This window comes from Mesoplodon densirostris, chromosome 2, assembly GCF_025265405.1.
Source record: "Mesoplodon densirostris isolate mMesDen1 chromosome 2, mMesDen1 primary haplotype, whole genome shotgun sequence".
NCBI lineage: Eukaryota > Metazoa > Chordata > Mammalia > Artiodactyla > Ziphiidae > Mesoplodon > Mesoplodon densirostris.
The window spans coordinates 120,340,785-120,354,640 of record NC_082662.1 but is presented as its reverse complement, the minus strand read 5'-3'; the positions used below and the strand labels follow the sequence as shown (position 1 = coordinate 120,354,640).

At 62.0% G+C, this 13,856-nt stretch overlaps 9 non-coding genes across 9 annotated transcripts; 6 read left to right on the top strand and 3 right to left on the bottom strand.

Moving 5' to 3' along the window:
- Positions 1 to 520: 520 nt before the first annotated feature.
- TRNAL-CAG (transfer RNA leucine (anticodon CAG)) lies at positions 521 to 603 on the bottom strand. Its single transcript has one exon. It is a non-coding gene; the product is annotated as a tRNA-Leu (tRNA).
- A 590-nt stretch (positions 604 to 1,193) lies between these two features.
- TRNAD-GUC (transfer RNA aspartic acid (anticodon GUC)) lies at positions 1,194 to 1,265 on the top strand. The gene has a single exon. It is a non-coding gene; the product is annotated as a tRNA-Asp (tRNA).
- An 820-nt stretch (positions 1,266 to 2,085) lies between these two features.
- Positions 2,086 to 2,157, top strand: TRNAG-UCC (transfer RNA glycine (anticodon UCC)). Its single transcript has one exon. It is a non-coding gene; the product is annotated as a tRNA-Gly (tRNA).
- Positions 2,158 to 2,432: 275 nt separating this feature from the next.
- On the top strand, positions 2,433 to 2,504 carry TRNAE-CUC (transfer RNA glutamic acid (anticodon CUC)). The gene has a single exon. It is a non-coding gene; the product is annotated as a tRNA-Glu (tRNA).
- A 4,134-nt stretch (positions 2,505 to 6,638) lies between these two features.
- Positions 6,639 to 6,709, bottom strand: TRNAG-GCC (transfer RNA glycine (anticodon GCC)). The gene has a single exon. It is a non-coding gene; the product is annotated as a tRNA-Gly (tRNA).
- Positions 6,710 to 8,356: 1,647 nt separating this feature from the next.
- On the bottom strand, positions 8,357 to 8,439 carry TRNAL-CAG (transfer RNA leucine (anticodon CAG)). The gene has a single exon. It is a non-coding gene; the product is annotated as a tRNA-Leu (tRNA).
- Positions 8,440 to 9,029: 590 nt separating this feature from the next.
- Positions 9,030 to 9,101, top strand: TRNAD-GUC (transfer RNA aspartic acid (anticodon GUC)). The gene has a single exon. It is a non-coding gene; the product is annotated as a tRNA-Asp (tRNA).
- Positions 9,102 to 9,921: 820 nt separating this feature from the next.
- On the top strand, positions 9,922 to 9,993 carry TRNAG-UCC (transfer RNA glycine (anticodon UCC)). The gene has a single exon. It is a non-coding gene; the product is annotated as a tRNA-Gly (tRNA).
- A 275-nt stretch (positions 9,994 to 10,268) lies between these two features.
- Positions 10,269 to 10,340, top strand: TRNAE-CUC (transfer RNA glutamic acid (anticodon CUC)). The gene has a single exon. It is a non-coding gene; the product is annotated as a tRNA-Glu (tRNA).
- Positions 10,341 to 13,856: the final 3,516 nt, after the last annotated feature.

Genomic DNA, 13,856 nt, shown 5'->3' with positions numbered 1-13,856 from the left:
GCGGAAGTGCAAGAAAGGCTGTGAGAACGAGTCCGCTGTTCGCCAGGCAGAAGTCGGAGGGTGGGCGAGACGTGGAGGGCTTTCCACACGCGGCCGTTCTGCGTGTGGCGCTGGGGGCGGGGTGGAGCGGGGGAGGGGGAGGGGGAGGGACGAAGGCAGGCAGGCAGGCAGGCAGGCAGGCAGGCAGGAAGACCAGCAGCAGCAGCAGCCGCAAGCAGGTGAGGAAAGATGTGCTGCGAAGGACTGAAGGGTTTCCTGGTGTGGGTGCAGGTAGGAGGGGGCGTAGCAAGTGGCGGGGAGGGCGTTTGTCCGGAAAGCCCGTCGCTGGAGGGTTCCTAGCGGGCCGTTTCTGCCGGGCCCGCGGCCATGGCTGAGAAGGTTCCGCGTCTGAGAGGCGTGGATGTCCGGGCCGGAGTTTGGAGAGGCCGCAAGAGTGCCAGGCGCGAACGGACTGGAAGGCAGTAAAGCGCTGCCATAGACAGGGCCGGGTGCGTTTGCCGGGCGGGCCAAAAGGCTGGCTTGTCAGGAGTGGGATTCGAACCCACGCCTCCAGGGGAGACTGCGACCTGAACGCAGCGCCTTAGACCGCTCGGCCATCCTGACGGCGGGCCTGGGCGTGCGCGTGGCCGCTCGGCTGGCTGGGACCCGGCGCGACGCGACGCGAACGCCGGTGCCCTTGGCGGGACGCGGTGCTCCGCGCCAGGCGCGCGGCCGTGTGGCTGAGCGACGGAGCGGGCGCGCGGCGGCCGACGGGGAGCAAGGCCAGACGGCGCGCCTGGCTCCGCCGCGGTGGCGCCCTCGCCCACCCCTGGCCCCGGACGGAGCCGGGCCGCGTCGGGCCAGCCCCTGCCGCCGGCCCCCACCCGCGCCTCTCCTCGCCGGCCATGGCCAGGCGCGCGCCCACGCCCTCCTCGCAGCCTTGCTTTCGGTCTCAGGGCCCCCTCCTCCCGGCGCGATGCCCGCGTTGGAGGCAATAGGCAGCGCGCACTGGGAGTTTTCAGCAGCCCGCGGGGCCGGGTCCCCGTCGGGGTCGGGGGCTGCTGCTTTGGAGGACGCGGTTGGTGTGGCGTTGGGTCGGGTCGGGTCGGGTCGGGCACGTGCCGGGCGCCCGTGGTGGGCAGGGGGCCGGAGGGCAGGGGGAGGCGTCGGCAGGCAGCCCGAGAGCGGCCCGGGCGCGGGGGCGGTGGCCGCCGTCCTCGTTAGTATAGTGGTGAGTATCCCCGCCTGTCACGCGGGAGACCGGGGTTCGATTCCCCGACGGGGAGGCAACACGCCCTCTTTTGGTGGCTGGCGCCGCTCTCTGTCCTGCCGCCTGGCTCCCAAGGGCCCTTCTTCTCCGCCCTCCGCCCTCCAGCGAGGCGCTGGACGCCAGCGCGTGCCCAGCCTGCACACCGTCGACCGCCTCCAGCCCTTCAGCCCTTCCTCCTCGCCGGGCGCTCAGTTGCCACGGCAGAGCGAGGGCCTCCTCTGGACCCCACAAGCTCTCGATGACATTGCGGCCCGCCCAAAGTGGCTGTCGCAGGAGGCTCCTTGCGTCGCGACGCAAGGCTGCACTTATGCACAGCGGCATAGGTGCACAGCGGCCGGGACGGGTGGGAGGCGGATGAGTGGCGTCCCCTGTCGGTGCGGGAAGTGGCCTGGCCCAGGCGCCCGGTGGAGAAGGGCTCTGGCGAGCCGGGGTCTGGAAGACGCGTACCCCCGGGGCGGGGGCGGGCCGCGGCGTGGAGCCCAGGGACCCGGAGCAGCAAGGCAGCGAGAGCGCCCCCCTGAGGCCGTCGGGCGGGTGTCCTAGGGCAGCTTCGTAGGGCCGGCGCGGGTGGGGCGCCGGGGGGCCTTGGTGGCGCCTGTGCCACCACAGAGCTGCCGGCCGTTGGGGCGTCGGGGCAGGGCTGCTCCAAGCGGCGGCTGCGGCTGAGGAGGAGGAGGAGAACGAGGAAGAGAAAGGGGAGCAGGAGGAGGAGGAGAAGGAGGAGGAGTCGTCAGAGAAGGAGTCGGAGGAGGAGGAGGAGGAGCAGGAGGAGGCGGCGACGAGAGCGCGCTCGGGCGAGCCCGGTGCCGGCGTCTCGGGGCGGCCCGGGCTGTGCAGCGTTGGTGGTATAGTGGTGAGCATAGCTGCCTTCCAAGCAGTTGACCCGGGTTCGATTCCCGGCCAACGCAGCGGGCTGACCTTTTGCCGGGCTCTGCGGGCGGCCGGCCGAGGGCCTGTGAGGGAGAGCTGGGAGCAGGGAGCTACCTGGCCCAGGCGGCTCTTCTTGTGTGTGCGAGAAGCAGGCGCGCGGTGTTGTGAGGGTGCTGCAAGCAGGACGGACGGGAGGCCACGTGGATTGCCAGGGGCGGCGCGTGGCTGGACTTGGAAAGGCCGGGTCTTGGCGCCAAGGTGGCGCCGAGCGGGTGCTATGGGTCGAGCAGGAGCAGCGGGTAGAGGCGGACGCTCCCTGGTGGTCTAGTGGTTAGGATTCGGCGCTCTCACCGCCGCGGCCCGGGTTCGATTCCCGGTCAGGGAAGCCCTTCTTCTTCCTCTCTACCTCCCACCGTCCACATCCCACTTTTAGGCCACCCGTGCTCCGGGGCCTCGGCGCCGCGCCCCGACAACAGCCGCCCGGCGCCCTGCACCTCCAGCCCAGGCCCTGCCAGGCGACCTCCACCCTCCCTCCCCGGCCCAACCTTTTGGCCGCACTGGCGCGCGCCCACTCGAGGCCTTCGACGTCCCGCGTCTTCCTTTTCGGACGCTTGCCTCAGCCCCAAACACGAGTGGCCGGGGCAGCGCCTCTCCCCGCCGAGGCTGTGGCCACGAGCAAACGGCCCCGCCTGTGTTTGGACTCTCCAGCGGCACTGCTTCTCCCCACGGCGACAGCGGCGGCGGCGCCGACGGCGACGGCGGTGTCACACGCGGTGCCTTCTGACAGCGCCGGATCCCCCGTGGAAAGGAGCACCGGTGGGCAGACGGGTGCTTCGAACCACCGCAGCAGGCTTCCTGAACGCCCGCGCCGGCGCCTTGGGGGTGGCTGACAGTGTGGGATGAAGGTGTTTGTGGCCGTGGTCGGTGGCCACCCCACGCGGGTTAGGGAACGGAGCAGAACGACCCCATGGAGAGGGGGCGGCGGTGGGCCGCGTGCTGGGAGGTGCGAGGAAGGGCCTGTGGTGTGTGGCTGGAGCCCGGGCAGGAGCGGGAGGTGTTGGCCTGGCGGAAACCTGGCCCGGGAGAGCAGCTGGCCACTCAGGCAGGGGCTCAGCAGAAGCTTGGGGGTGATGGCGGCACCTGGCCCGGCACGTGTGTGCGGGTGGGCCTGGAGTAGGAGTGGGTCTGAGGAGCGCCGGCGGAAGTGAGACTTCCGGGCAGGACATGTGACAGTCGGGCCTGGGATACAAGGGGAAGGTGGCGGGGAGAGGGGTCCGAGCCTGCAGGCTGGGGGGAAGGGCGGGGTGTGTGAGTGGGCTGTGGGCCGAGGAAGATGGTGGGAGAGGACCCCTTCGCGGTGGGGTGGCGGGTGAGCGCCCCAGACCGGTGTGCTGTGCGGCGAGGTGGTCAGGCTAAGCAATGGGTTGGGACTGGGGACGGTGGGTAGGAGGCAGGCAGGAAGGAGAACAAGAGAAACGGAGCGCGCCACGGGGGCTAGGCGGGGTCCGAATGGGGTGGGGGCATTCTACTGCCCCAGAGACATACATCACCTCTCATCGGGAGAAGCCATCCAGTCTCAGGTGTGTGTAGCGGCGGGGGTGGGGGGAGGAGGGGTTGAGGTTGAAGGAGGCCAAAGGAGAGGTCCCGTCTGATCCCGCAATCCCACTCCTGGGTACGTACCCGGAAACGATGAAACAAGGGTTCAAAAAGGCACAAGCACCTCCGTGTTCACCGCGGCACTATTTGCACTAGCCAAGACATGCAAGAAAACCCAAGTGCCCATCGACGGGTGGCTAGTACAAGAGGAGGTGGTATATGTGTACTATGCGGTATTACTCAGCCATTAATGAAAAAGAATGAAATATTGCCATTTGCTGCAACAAGAATGCTCCCAGAGAATATTACACTTAGTGAAGTAGGTCCGACAGAGAAGCAAAAGATAGGTGGACTCTCAAAAGTACTACCAATGAATGTATGTGCCAAAGAGAAACAGACTCACAGACCTAGGAAACACAGTGATGGTTACCCGAGGAGAAAAAGGAGGGGTGGAGGGATGAATTAGGAGCTCGATGAACAGACACACAGTACTTCATATCAAGGAGATAAGCAACAAGGATTTACAGAATAACACAGGGAATGATATTCAATATCCTGCACTAACCTATACTGGAAATCAATCTGAAAGAATATTAAACATGGAAAACAGTATCCCCTTGCTGTACACCTGAAGCTAACTCAATATTGGTAATCAACTCTTCTCCCTAAACCACAAGTACCACTAGTTGAAAGTAAGTAAGTAAATAAATAAATAAAAGCAACGAACAAAATAAATAGGAGAAACATGAGCCATCGGATGATCCAGCAATCCCCATCGTGGGTACACATCCGCCAAAGGGAAAAACCGTTGTTTGAAGAGATCCACGCACCCCCGTGTTTGTAGCAGCACTACGTGCCACAGCCAAGACAGAGGAGAAACCCATGTGCCCATCAACGGTTGGCTGACGGAAAAAGATGTGGTATATATGTACTGTGGAATATTCCTCAGCCATTTCCGAAAATGAAATATGGCCATTTGCCACAATGAGGATGGTCCTAGAGAATATTACACTTAGTGAAGTAAGTCTGACAGAGAAGCACAAAGATACGTGCAATCTAAATCTAAAACATAGTAGAAAAGAACGTATGTGCCAAAGAGAAACAGACTCACAGGCATAGAAAACACACTGATGGTTACCCGAGGAGAAAGGGAGGGGTGGAGACATAAGTTAGGAGCTGCGATGAACAGATACACCGTACTTCATATAAAAGACATACGCAACAAGGATTTCCAGTAGAACACAGGGGATGCTATTCAGTATCCTGTAGTAAGCTATAATGGAAAGCAATGTGAAACAACATTAGACATGGAAAACAGTATCCGCTTTGCTGTGCACCTGAAACGAACTCAATATTGTTAATCAACTTTTCTTCCAAAATTACAGCTACTAGTTCTTATAGGTAAGTAAGTAAATGGAAAGATAAATATCAAATGCATAAATAAAAACAACACACTAAAAAAAATAGGTGAAATATGAGCTCTCACACGATCCAGCAATCCCCATCGTGGGTACACGTCGGCAGGGGAGAGAAACGGTCATTTGAAGAGATCCATGCACCCCCATGTTCACAGCAGCCCTACGGGCCACAGCCAAGACATGGACAAAACCCAAGTGCCCATCAACCGATGGCTGGCACAGGAAGACGTGGTATATATGTACCGTGGAATACTACTCAGCCATTCAAAAGAGTGAGATATTGCCATTTGCACCAATAAGGAGGGACCAAAGTATATTACACTTAGCGACGTGAGTCAGGCAGAGAAGCACAACGACATGTGGCACGTAAACCGTACTACAAACGAATGTATGTGCCAAAGAGAAACAGACTCACAGACATAGAAAAGACACTGTTCGTTAGCCAAGGGGAAAGCGTAGGGCGGGGAAAAATCCGGAGCTGCGATTAACAGAGAGGAAATACTATACATAAAGCACATAAGCAACAAGGATTTACTGTACAGCGCAGGGAACTGTATTCACATGTCGTGATAACGTATAATGAATGGAAAATAAGCCGGAAAAGGACATATAACGGAATCACTTTGCTGTACACCTGAAAGTAACACGCTGTTGTAAACCAACCACGCTGCTACGAAAAGGAGAAGACGACGAAGGGGGAACAAAGGAGGGCAACGGGACAGAGGCAAGGGCAGGATCCTTGACAACGTAGGATGTGGAAAGGATCGGGGGAAAAGTGGGGAGATTGGAGGTAGGAGGGTGGTGTTTGTGGCAGTAGGCTGGAGGCTGAGGCGGTGGTGCTGGCGGTGCTGTCCCGAGGGCTGATGCTGTTGGTGGGAGCAGAGGTTCAGGGGACGGGGTGGTGTTTGTCGTGCCGATGGTGGTGGGGGCAGTAGCGGTGGAGGAGCGGGCCGGTGTTGGAAACGTATTTCTGTTGAGGGTCCAAACGTGAATCTAGAGGGCAGTCTGCGATGACAGTGTGGACTTCTTTGGAACTCCTCGTGCACGTGAACGCTTTGGGGACTCTCCAGGAAAATGGGATGTATCACTCGCAGAGGTGGCAACTTCCTTGCTCCTGGTCGTGCAAACATAGTATGATTTTCGGAGTGGGGGCAGAGTGAGGCAGAGAGCTTGGACACGAGGCGAAAGGTGAAGAGGTTGGGCCGTGCGGGTGCCAGTGTGGGGTGCTCCTTCCAGTGAAAAGCGTGACACAAGCGGGGTCGGGGTGAGGAAGGGAAGAAGGCCAAGGAAGGGGTCTGGGCGCAAGAGTGGCTGAGCCCGCAAGGTGTCGGGTCCTGGAGGCCTGGCTCCCGGGTGTGTGTGGGGTGGGGGCGTCGGCGTGGGAAGGACAGGGGCCGGAAGGTGCGGTGGTGAGCGAGCCGTTGCAGGACCGGTGCCTTGAGTGTGGCAGCGGGGAAGCCCAGCTCCGCTTTGGGGCTGCGGGAACCAAAAGGGGGCGCTGCGGCTGCATGGGCCGGGAATCGAACCCGGGCCTCCCGCGTGGCAGGCGAGAATTCTACCACTGAACCACCCATGCACCTATGGCCGCCGGCGCCCGCCGCTGTCCCAGCGGCGCCCAACGCTGCCCCAGCGGCGCTCGCCGCCAACCGCCGGACCCTGGTCACTGCTCGCCCCGTGGGCACGTGCTCCATTTGAGCAGGAGACCGACGGGCCACCTGAATGAGAGGCTCCGGGCACGCTGGCGACCCCAGGGCGCGAGGCGGTCGGAAGCACCGAGGGACGGAGGGACGCAGGCGGGCTCGGCCCGTCCTGAGCTTTCTCTGCTGTCCGCGGCCGCCGCGAGACTGTCGGTGTGGCCAGAGGAAGCCAGGAGCCGAAGCGGCCTGGCCCGCGCCCGAAGCTGCGGCTGAGCACCGACGTTCCTCTCAGCCGCCGCCCGGCCCCGACGCACAGTCCCTCTGGCGGCTGGCTTTCTTGCTGGTGCGGGGCGTGCGAGGGCGGGCGGGGGCAGGGATCGGAGCTCGGGGCTGTGCAGGGACCGCGAGCGAGGGAGATGGACACCGGGCACCTCCGCTGCCGCCGCCGTCGCCGTCGCCGAACGGCGCTCAGGCCAAAAGACCAAAGGTGTCTGAGCCTCGCCTCTGCGCTCTGCCCCACCCCCACCTCCCGCGGGGTCCCGCTCTGCTGCGTTGGTTGTGAGGAGAAGCCCTTTGGCAGACGGCCTGCTTGTTCGCGGACAGCCCGGTGACGGACGGAGCGCGCCAGGGTGTGGTTGGGTCCGGCCGGAGCAGCGGCTTCCCCGACGGACTTGCATTGTGGCGCCGAGGTGGGTGGCTCGTGCTGGGGGCCGGACGTCTGTGGTGGGTGACAGGGCATCCAGGGCTTCCGCTCACTACTCACCTGAGCACCGTTCCCGGGAGCGACTCCTGCGCCAGGCCCCGTGCAGGGAGGGCCCCCTGTGGGCTGGCCAGCAGGAGGCTGGGCTGCACGCGGCCCGGCAGGCAGGCAGGCAGGCAGGCAGGCAGGTGTGGTCCGGCCAGGGTCCCAAGGCGAAAAAGCACCGAGGGCCCGCACCACAGGCCGGCAACACGGTGTCGGCGGCGTGGAGGGAATGGAATGGGCAGGCGGGCCGTTGGGGCTGGCGGGAAGGACAGGATGTTGGAAAGAGGGAGAGCTGCTGGTGGCGGAAGTGCAAGAAAGGCTGTGAGAACGAGTCCGCTGTTCGCCAGGCAGAAGTCGGAGGGTGGGCGAGACGTGGAGGGCTTTCCACACGCGGCCGTTCTGCGTGTGGCGCTGGGGGCGGGGTGGAGCGGGGGAGGGGGAGGGGGAGGGGGAGGGGGAGGGACGAAGGCAGGCAGGCAGGCAGGCAGGCAGGCAGGCAGGCAGGCAGGAAGACCAGCAGCAGCAGCAGCCGCAAGCAGGTGAGGAAAGATGTGCTGCGAAGGACTGAAGGGTTTCCTGGTGTGGGTGCAGGTAGGAGGGGGCGTAGCAAGTGGCGGGGAGGGCGTTTGTCCGGAAAGCCCGTCGCTGGAGGGTTCCTAGCGGGCCGTTTCTGCCGGGCCCGCGGCCATGGCTGAGAAGGTTCCGCGTCTGAGAGGCGTGGATGTCCGGGCCGGAGTTTGGAGAGGCCGCAAGAGTGCCAGGCGCGAACGGACTGGAAGGCAGTAAAGCGCTGCCATAGACAGGGCCGGGTGCGTTTGCCGGGCGGGCCAAAAGGCTGGCTTGTCAGGAGTGGGATTCGAACCCACGCCTCCAGGGGAGACTGCGACCTGAACGCAGCGCCTTAGACCGCTCGGCCATCCTGACGGCGGGCCTGGGCGTGCGCGTGGCCGCTCGGCTGGCTGGGACCCGACGCGACGCGACGCGAACGCCGGTGCCCTTGGCGGGACGCGGTGCTCCGCGCCAGGCGCGCGGCCGTGTGGCTGAGCGACGGAGCGGGCGCGCGGCGGCCGACGGGGAGCAAGGCCAGACGGCGCGCCTGGCTCCGCCGCGGTGGCGCCCTCGCCCACCCCTGGCCCCGGACGGAGCCGGGCCGCGTCGGGCCAGCCCCTGCCGCCGGCCCCCACCCGCGCCTCTCCTCGCCGGCCATGGCCAGGCGCGCGCCCACGCCCTCCTCGCAGCCTTGCTTTCGGTCTCAGGGCCCCCTCCTCCCGGCGCGATGCCCGCGTTGGAGGCAATAGGCAGCGCGCACTGGGAGTTTTCAGCGGCCCGCGGGGCCGGGTCCCCGTCGGGGTCGGGGGCTGCTGCTTTGGAGGACGCGGTTGGTGTGGCGTTGGGTCGGGTCGGGTCGGGTCGGGCACGTGCCGGGCGCCCGTGGTGGGCAGGGGGCCGGAGGGCAGGGGGAGGCGTCGGCAGGCAGCCCGAGAGCGGCCCGGGCGCGGGGGCGGTGGCCGCCGTCCTCGTTAGTATAGTGGTGAGTATCCCCGCCTGTCACGCGGGAGACCGGGGTTCGATTCCCCGACGGGGAGGCAACACGCCCTCTTTTGGTGGCTGGCGCCGCTCTCTGTCCTGCCGCCTGGCTCCCAAGGGCCCTTCTTCTCCGCCCTCCGCCCTCCAGCGAGGCGCTGGACGCCAGCGCGTGCCCAGCCTGCACACCGTCGACCGCCTCCAGCCCTTCAGCCCTTCCTCCTCGCCGGGCGCTCAGTTGCCACGGCAGAGCGAGGGCCTCCTCTGGACCCCACAAGCTCTCGATGACATTGCGGCCCGCCCAAAGTGGCTGTCGCAGGAGGCTCCTTGCGTCGCGACGCAAGGCTGCACTTATGCACAGCGGCATAGGTGCACAGCGGCCGGGACGGGTGGGAGGCGGATGAGTGGCGTCCCCTGTCGGTGCGGGAAGTGGCCTGGCCCAGGCGCCCGGTGGAGAAGGGCTCTGGCGAGCCGGGGTCTGGAAGACGCGTACCCCCGGGGCGGGGGCGGGCCGCGGCGTGGAGCCCAGGGACCCGGAGCAGCAAGGCAGCGAGAGCGCCCCCCTGAGGCCGTCGGGCGGGTGTCCTAGGGCAGCTTCGTAGGGCCGGCGCGGGTGGGGCGCCGGGGGGCCTTGGTGGCGCCTGTGCCACCACAGAGCTGCCGGCCGTTGGGGCGTCGGGGCAGGGCTGCTCCAAGCGGCGGCTGCGGCTGAGGAGGAGGAGGAGAACGAGGAAGAGAAAGGGGAGCAGGAGGAGGAGGAGAAGGAGGAGGAGTCGTCAGAGAAGGAGTCGGAGGAGGAGGAGGAGGAGCAGGAGGAGGCGGCGACGAGAGCGCGCTCGGGCGAGCCCGGTGCCGGCGTCTCGGGGCGGCCCGGGCTGTGCAGCGTTGGTGGTATAGTGGTGAGCATAGCTGCCTTCCAAGCAGTTGACCCGGGTTCGATTCCCGGCCAACGCAGCGGGCTGACCTTTTGCCGGGCTCTGCGGGCGGCCGGCCGAGGGCCTGTGAGGGAGAGCTGGGAGCAGGGAGCTAGCTGGCCCAGGCGGCTCTTCTTGTGTGTGCGAGAAGCAGGCGCGCGGTGTTGTGAGGGTGCTGCAAGCAGGACGGACGGGAGGCCACGTGGATTGCCAGGGGCGGCGCGTGGCTGGACTTGGAAAGGCCGGGTCTTGGCGCCAAGGTGGCGCCGAGCGGGTGCTATGGGTCGAGCAGGAGCAGCGGGTAGAGGCGGACGCTCCCTGGTGGTCTAGTGGTTAGGATTCGGCGCTCTCACCGCCGCGGCCCGGGTTCGATTCCCGGTCAGGGAAGCCCTTCTTCTTCCTCTCTACCTCCCACCGTCCACATCCCACTTTTAGGCCACCCGTGCTCCGGGGCCTCGGCGCCGCGCCCCGACAACAGCCGCCCGGCGCCCTGCACCTCCAGCCCAGGCCCTGCCAGGCGACCTCCACCCTCCCTCCCCGGCCCAACCTTTTGGCCGCACTGGCGCGCGCCCACTCGAGGCCTTCGACGTCCCGCGTCTTCCTTTTCGGACGCTTGCCTCAGCCCCAAACACGAGTGGCCGGGGCAGCGCCTCTCCCCGCCGAGGCTGTGGCCACGAGCAAACGGCCCCGCCTGTGTTTGGACTCTCCAGCGGCACTGCTTCTCCCCACGGCGACAGCGGCGGCGGCGCCGACGGCGACGGCGGTGTCACACGCGGTGCCTTCTGACAGCGCCGGATCCCCCGTGGAAAGGAGCACCGGTGGGCAGACGGGTGCTTCGAACCACCGCAGCAGGCTTCCTGAACGCCCGCGCCGGCGCCTTGGGGGTGGCTGACAGTGTGGGATGAAGGTGTTTGTGGCCGTGGTCGGTGGCCACCCCACGCGGGTTAGGGAACGGAGCAGAACGACCCCATGGAGAGGGGGCGGCGGTGGGCCGCGTGCTGGGAGGTGCGAGGAAGGGCCTGTGGTGTGTGGCTGGAGCCCGGGCAGGAGCGGGAGGTGTTGGCCTGGCGGAAACCTGGCCCGGGAGAGCAGCTGGCCACTCAGGCAGGGGCTCAGCAGAAGCTTGGGGGTGATGGCGGCACCTGGCCCGGCACGTGTGTGCGGGTGGGCCTGGAGTAGGAGTGGGTCTGAGGAGCGCCGGCGGAAGTGAGACTTCCGGGCAGGACATGTGACAGTCGGGCCTGGGATACAAGGGGAAGGTGGCGGGGAGAGGGGTCCGAGCCTGCAGGCTGGGGGGAAGGGCGGGGTGTGTGAGTGGGCTGTGGGCCGAGGAAGATGGTGGGAGAGGACCCCTTCGCGGTGGGGTGGCGGGTGAGCGCCCCAGACCGGTGTGCTGTGCGGCGAGGTGGTCAGGCTAAGCAATGGGTTGGGACTGGGGACGGTGGGTAGGAGGCAGGCAGGAAGGAGAACAAGAGAAACGGAGCGCGCCACGGGGGCTAGGCGGGGTCCGAATGGGGTGGGGGCATTCTACTGCCCCAGAGACATACATCACCTCTCATCGGGAGAAGCCATCCAGTCTCAGGTGTGTGTAGCGGCGGGGGTGGGGGGAGGAGGGGTTGAGGTTGAAGGAGGCCAAAGGAGAGGTCCCGTTTGATCCCGCAATCCCACTCCTGGGTACGTACCCGGAAACGATGAAACAAGGGTTCAAAAAGGCACAAGCACCTCCGTGTTCACCGCGGCACTATTTGCACTAGCCAAGACATGCAAGAAAACCCAAGTGCCCATCGACGGGTGGCTAGTACAAGAGGAGGTGGTATATATGTACTATGCGGTATTACTCAGCCATTAATGAAAAAGAATGAAATATTGCCATTTGCTGCAACAAGAATGCTCCCAGAGAATATTACACTTAGTGAAGTAGGTCCGACAGAGAAGCACAAAGATAGGTGGACTCTCAAAAGTACTACCAATGAATGTATGTGCCAAAGAGAAACAGACTCACAGACCTAGGAAACACAGTGATGGTTACCCGAGGAGAAAAAGGAGGGGTGGAGGGATGAATTAGGAGCTCGATGAACAGACACACAGTACTTCATATCAAGGAGATAAGCAACAAGGATTTACAGAATAACACAGGGAATGATATTCAATATCCTGCACTAACCTATACTGGAAATCAATCTGAAAGAATATTAAACATGGAAAACAGTATCCCCTTGCTGTACACCTGAAGCTAACTCAATATTGGTAATCAACTCTTCTCCCTAAACCACAAGTACCACTAGTTGAAAGTAAGTAAGTAAATAAATAAATAAAAGCAACGAACAAAATAAATAGGAGAAACATGAGCCATCGGATGATCCAGCAATCCCCATCGTGGGTACACATCCGCCAAAGGGAAAAACCGTTGTTTGAAGAGATCCACGCACCCCCGTGTTTGTAGCAGCACTACGTGCCACAGCCAAGACAGAGGAGAAACCCATGTGCCCATCAACGGTTGGCTGACGGAAAAAGATGTGGTATATATGTACTGTGGAATATTCCTCAGCCATTTCCGAAAATGAAATATGGCCATTTGCCACAATGAGGATGGTCCTAGAGAATATTACACTTAGTGAAGTAAGTCTGACAGAGAAGCACAAAGATACGTGCAATCTAAATCTAAAACATAGTAGAAAAGAACGTATGTGCCAAAGAGAAACAGACTCACAGGCATAGAAAACACACTGATGGTTACCCGAGGAGAAAGGGAGGGGTGGAGACATAAGTTAGGAGCTGCGATGAACAGATACACCGTACTTCATATAAAAGACATACGCAACAAGGATTTCCAGTAGAACACAGGGGATGCTATTCAGTATCCTGTAGTAAGCTATAATGGAAAGCAATGTGAAACAACATTAGACATGGAAAACAGTATCCGCTTTGCTGTGCACCTGAAACGAACTCAATATTGTTAATCAACTTTTCTTCCAAAATTACAGCTACTAGTTCTTATAGGTAAGTAAGTAAATGGAAAGATAAATATCAAATGCATAAATAAAAACAACACACTAAAAAAAATAGGTGAAATATGAGCTCTCACACGATCCAGCAATCCCCATCGTGGGTACACGTCGGCAGGGGAGAGAAACGGTCATTTGAAGAGATCCATGCACCCCCATGTTCACAGCAGCCCTACGGGCCACAGCCAAGACATGGACAAAACCCAAGTGCCCATCAACCGATGGCTGGCACAGGAAGACGTGGTATATATGTACCGTGGAATACTACTCAGCCATTCAAAAGAGTGAGATATTGCCATTTGCACCAATAAGGAGGGACCAAAGTATATTACACTTAGCGACGTGAGTCAGGCAGAGAAGCACAACGACATGTGGCACGTAAACCGTACTACAAACGAATGTATGTGCCAAAGAGAAACAGACTCACAGACATAGAAAAGACACTGTTCGTTAGCCAAGGGGAAAGCGTAGGGCGGGGAAAAATCCGGAGCTGCGATTAACAGAGAGGAAATACTATACATAAAGCACATAAGCAACAAGGATTTACTGTACAGCGCAGGGAACTGTATTCACATGTCGTGATAACGTATAATGAATGGAAAATAAGCCGGAAAAGGACATATAACGGAATCACTTTGCTGTACACCTGAAAGTAACACGCTGTTGTAAACCAACCACGCTGCTACGAAAAGGAGAAGACGACGAAGGGGGAACAAAGGAGGGCAACGGGACAGAGGCAAGGGCAGGATCCTTGACAACGTAGGATGTGGAAAGGATCGGGGGAAAAGTGGGGAGATTGGAGGTAGGAGGGTGGTGTTTGTGGCAGTAGGCTGGAGGCTGAGGCGGTGGTGCTGGCGGTGCTGTCCCGAGGGCTGATGCTGTTGGTGGGAGCAGAGGT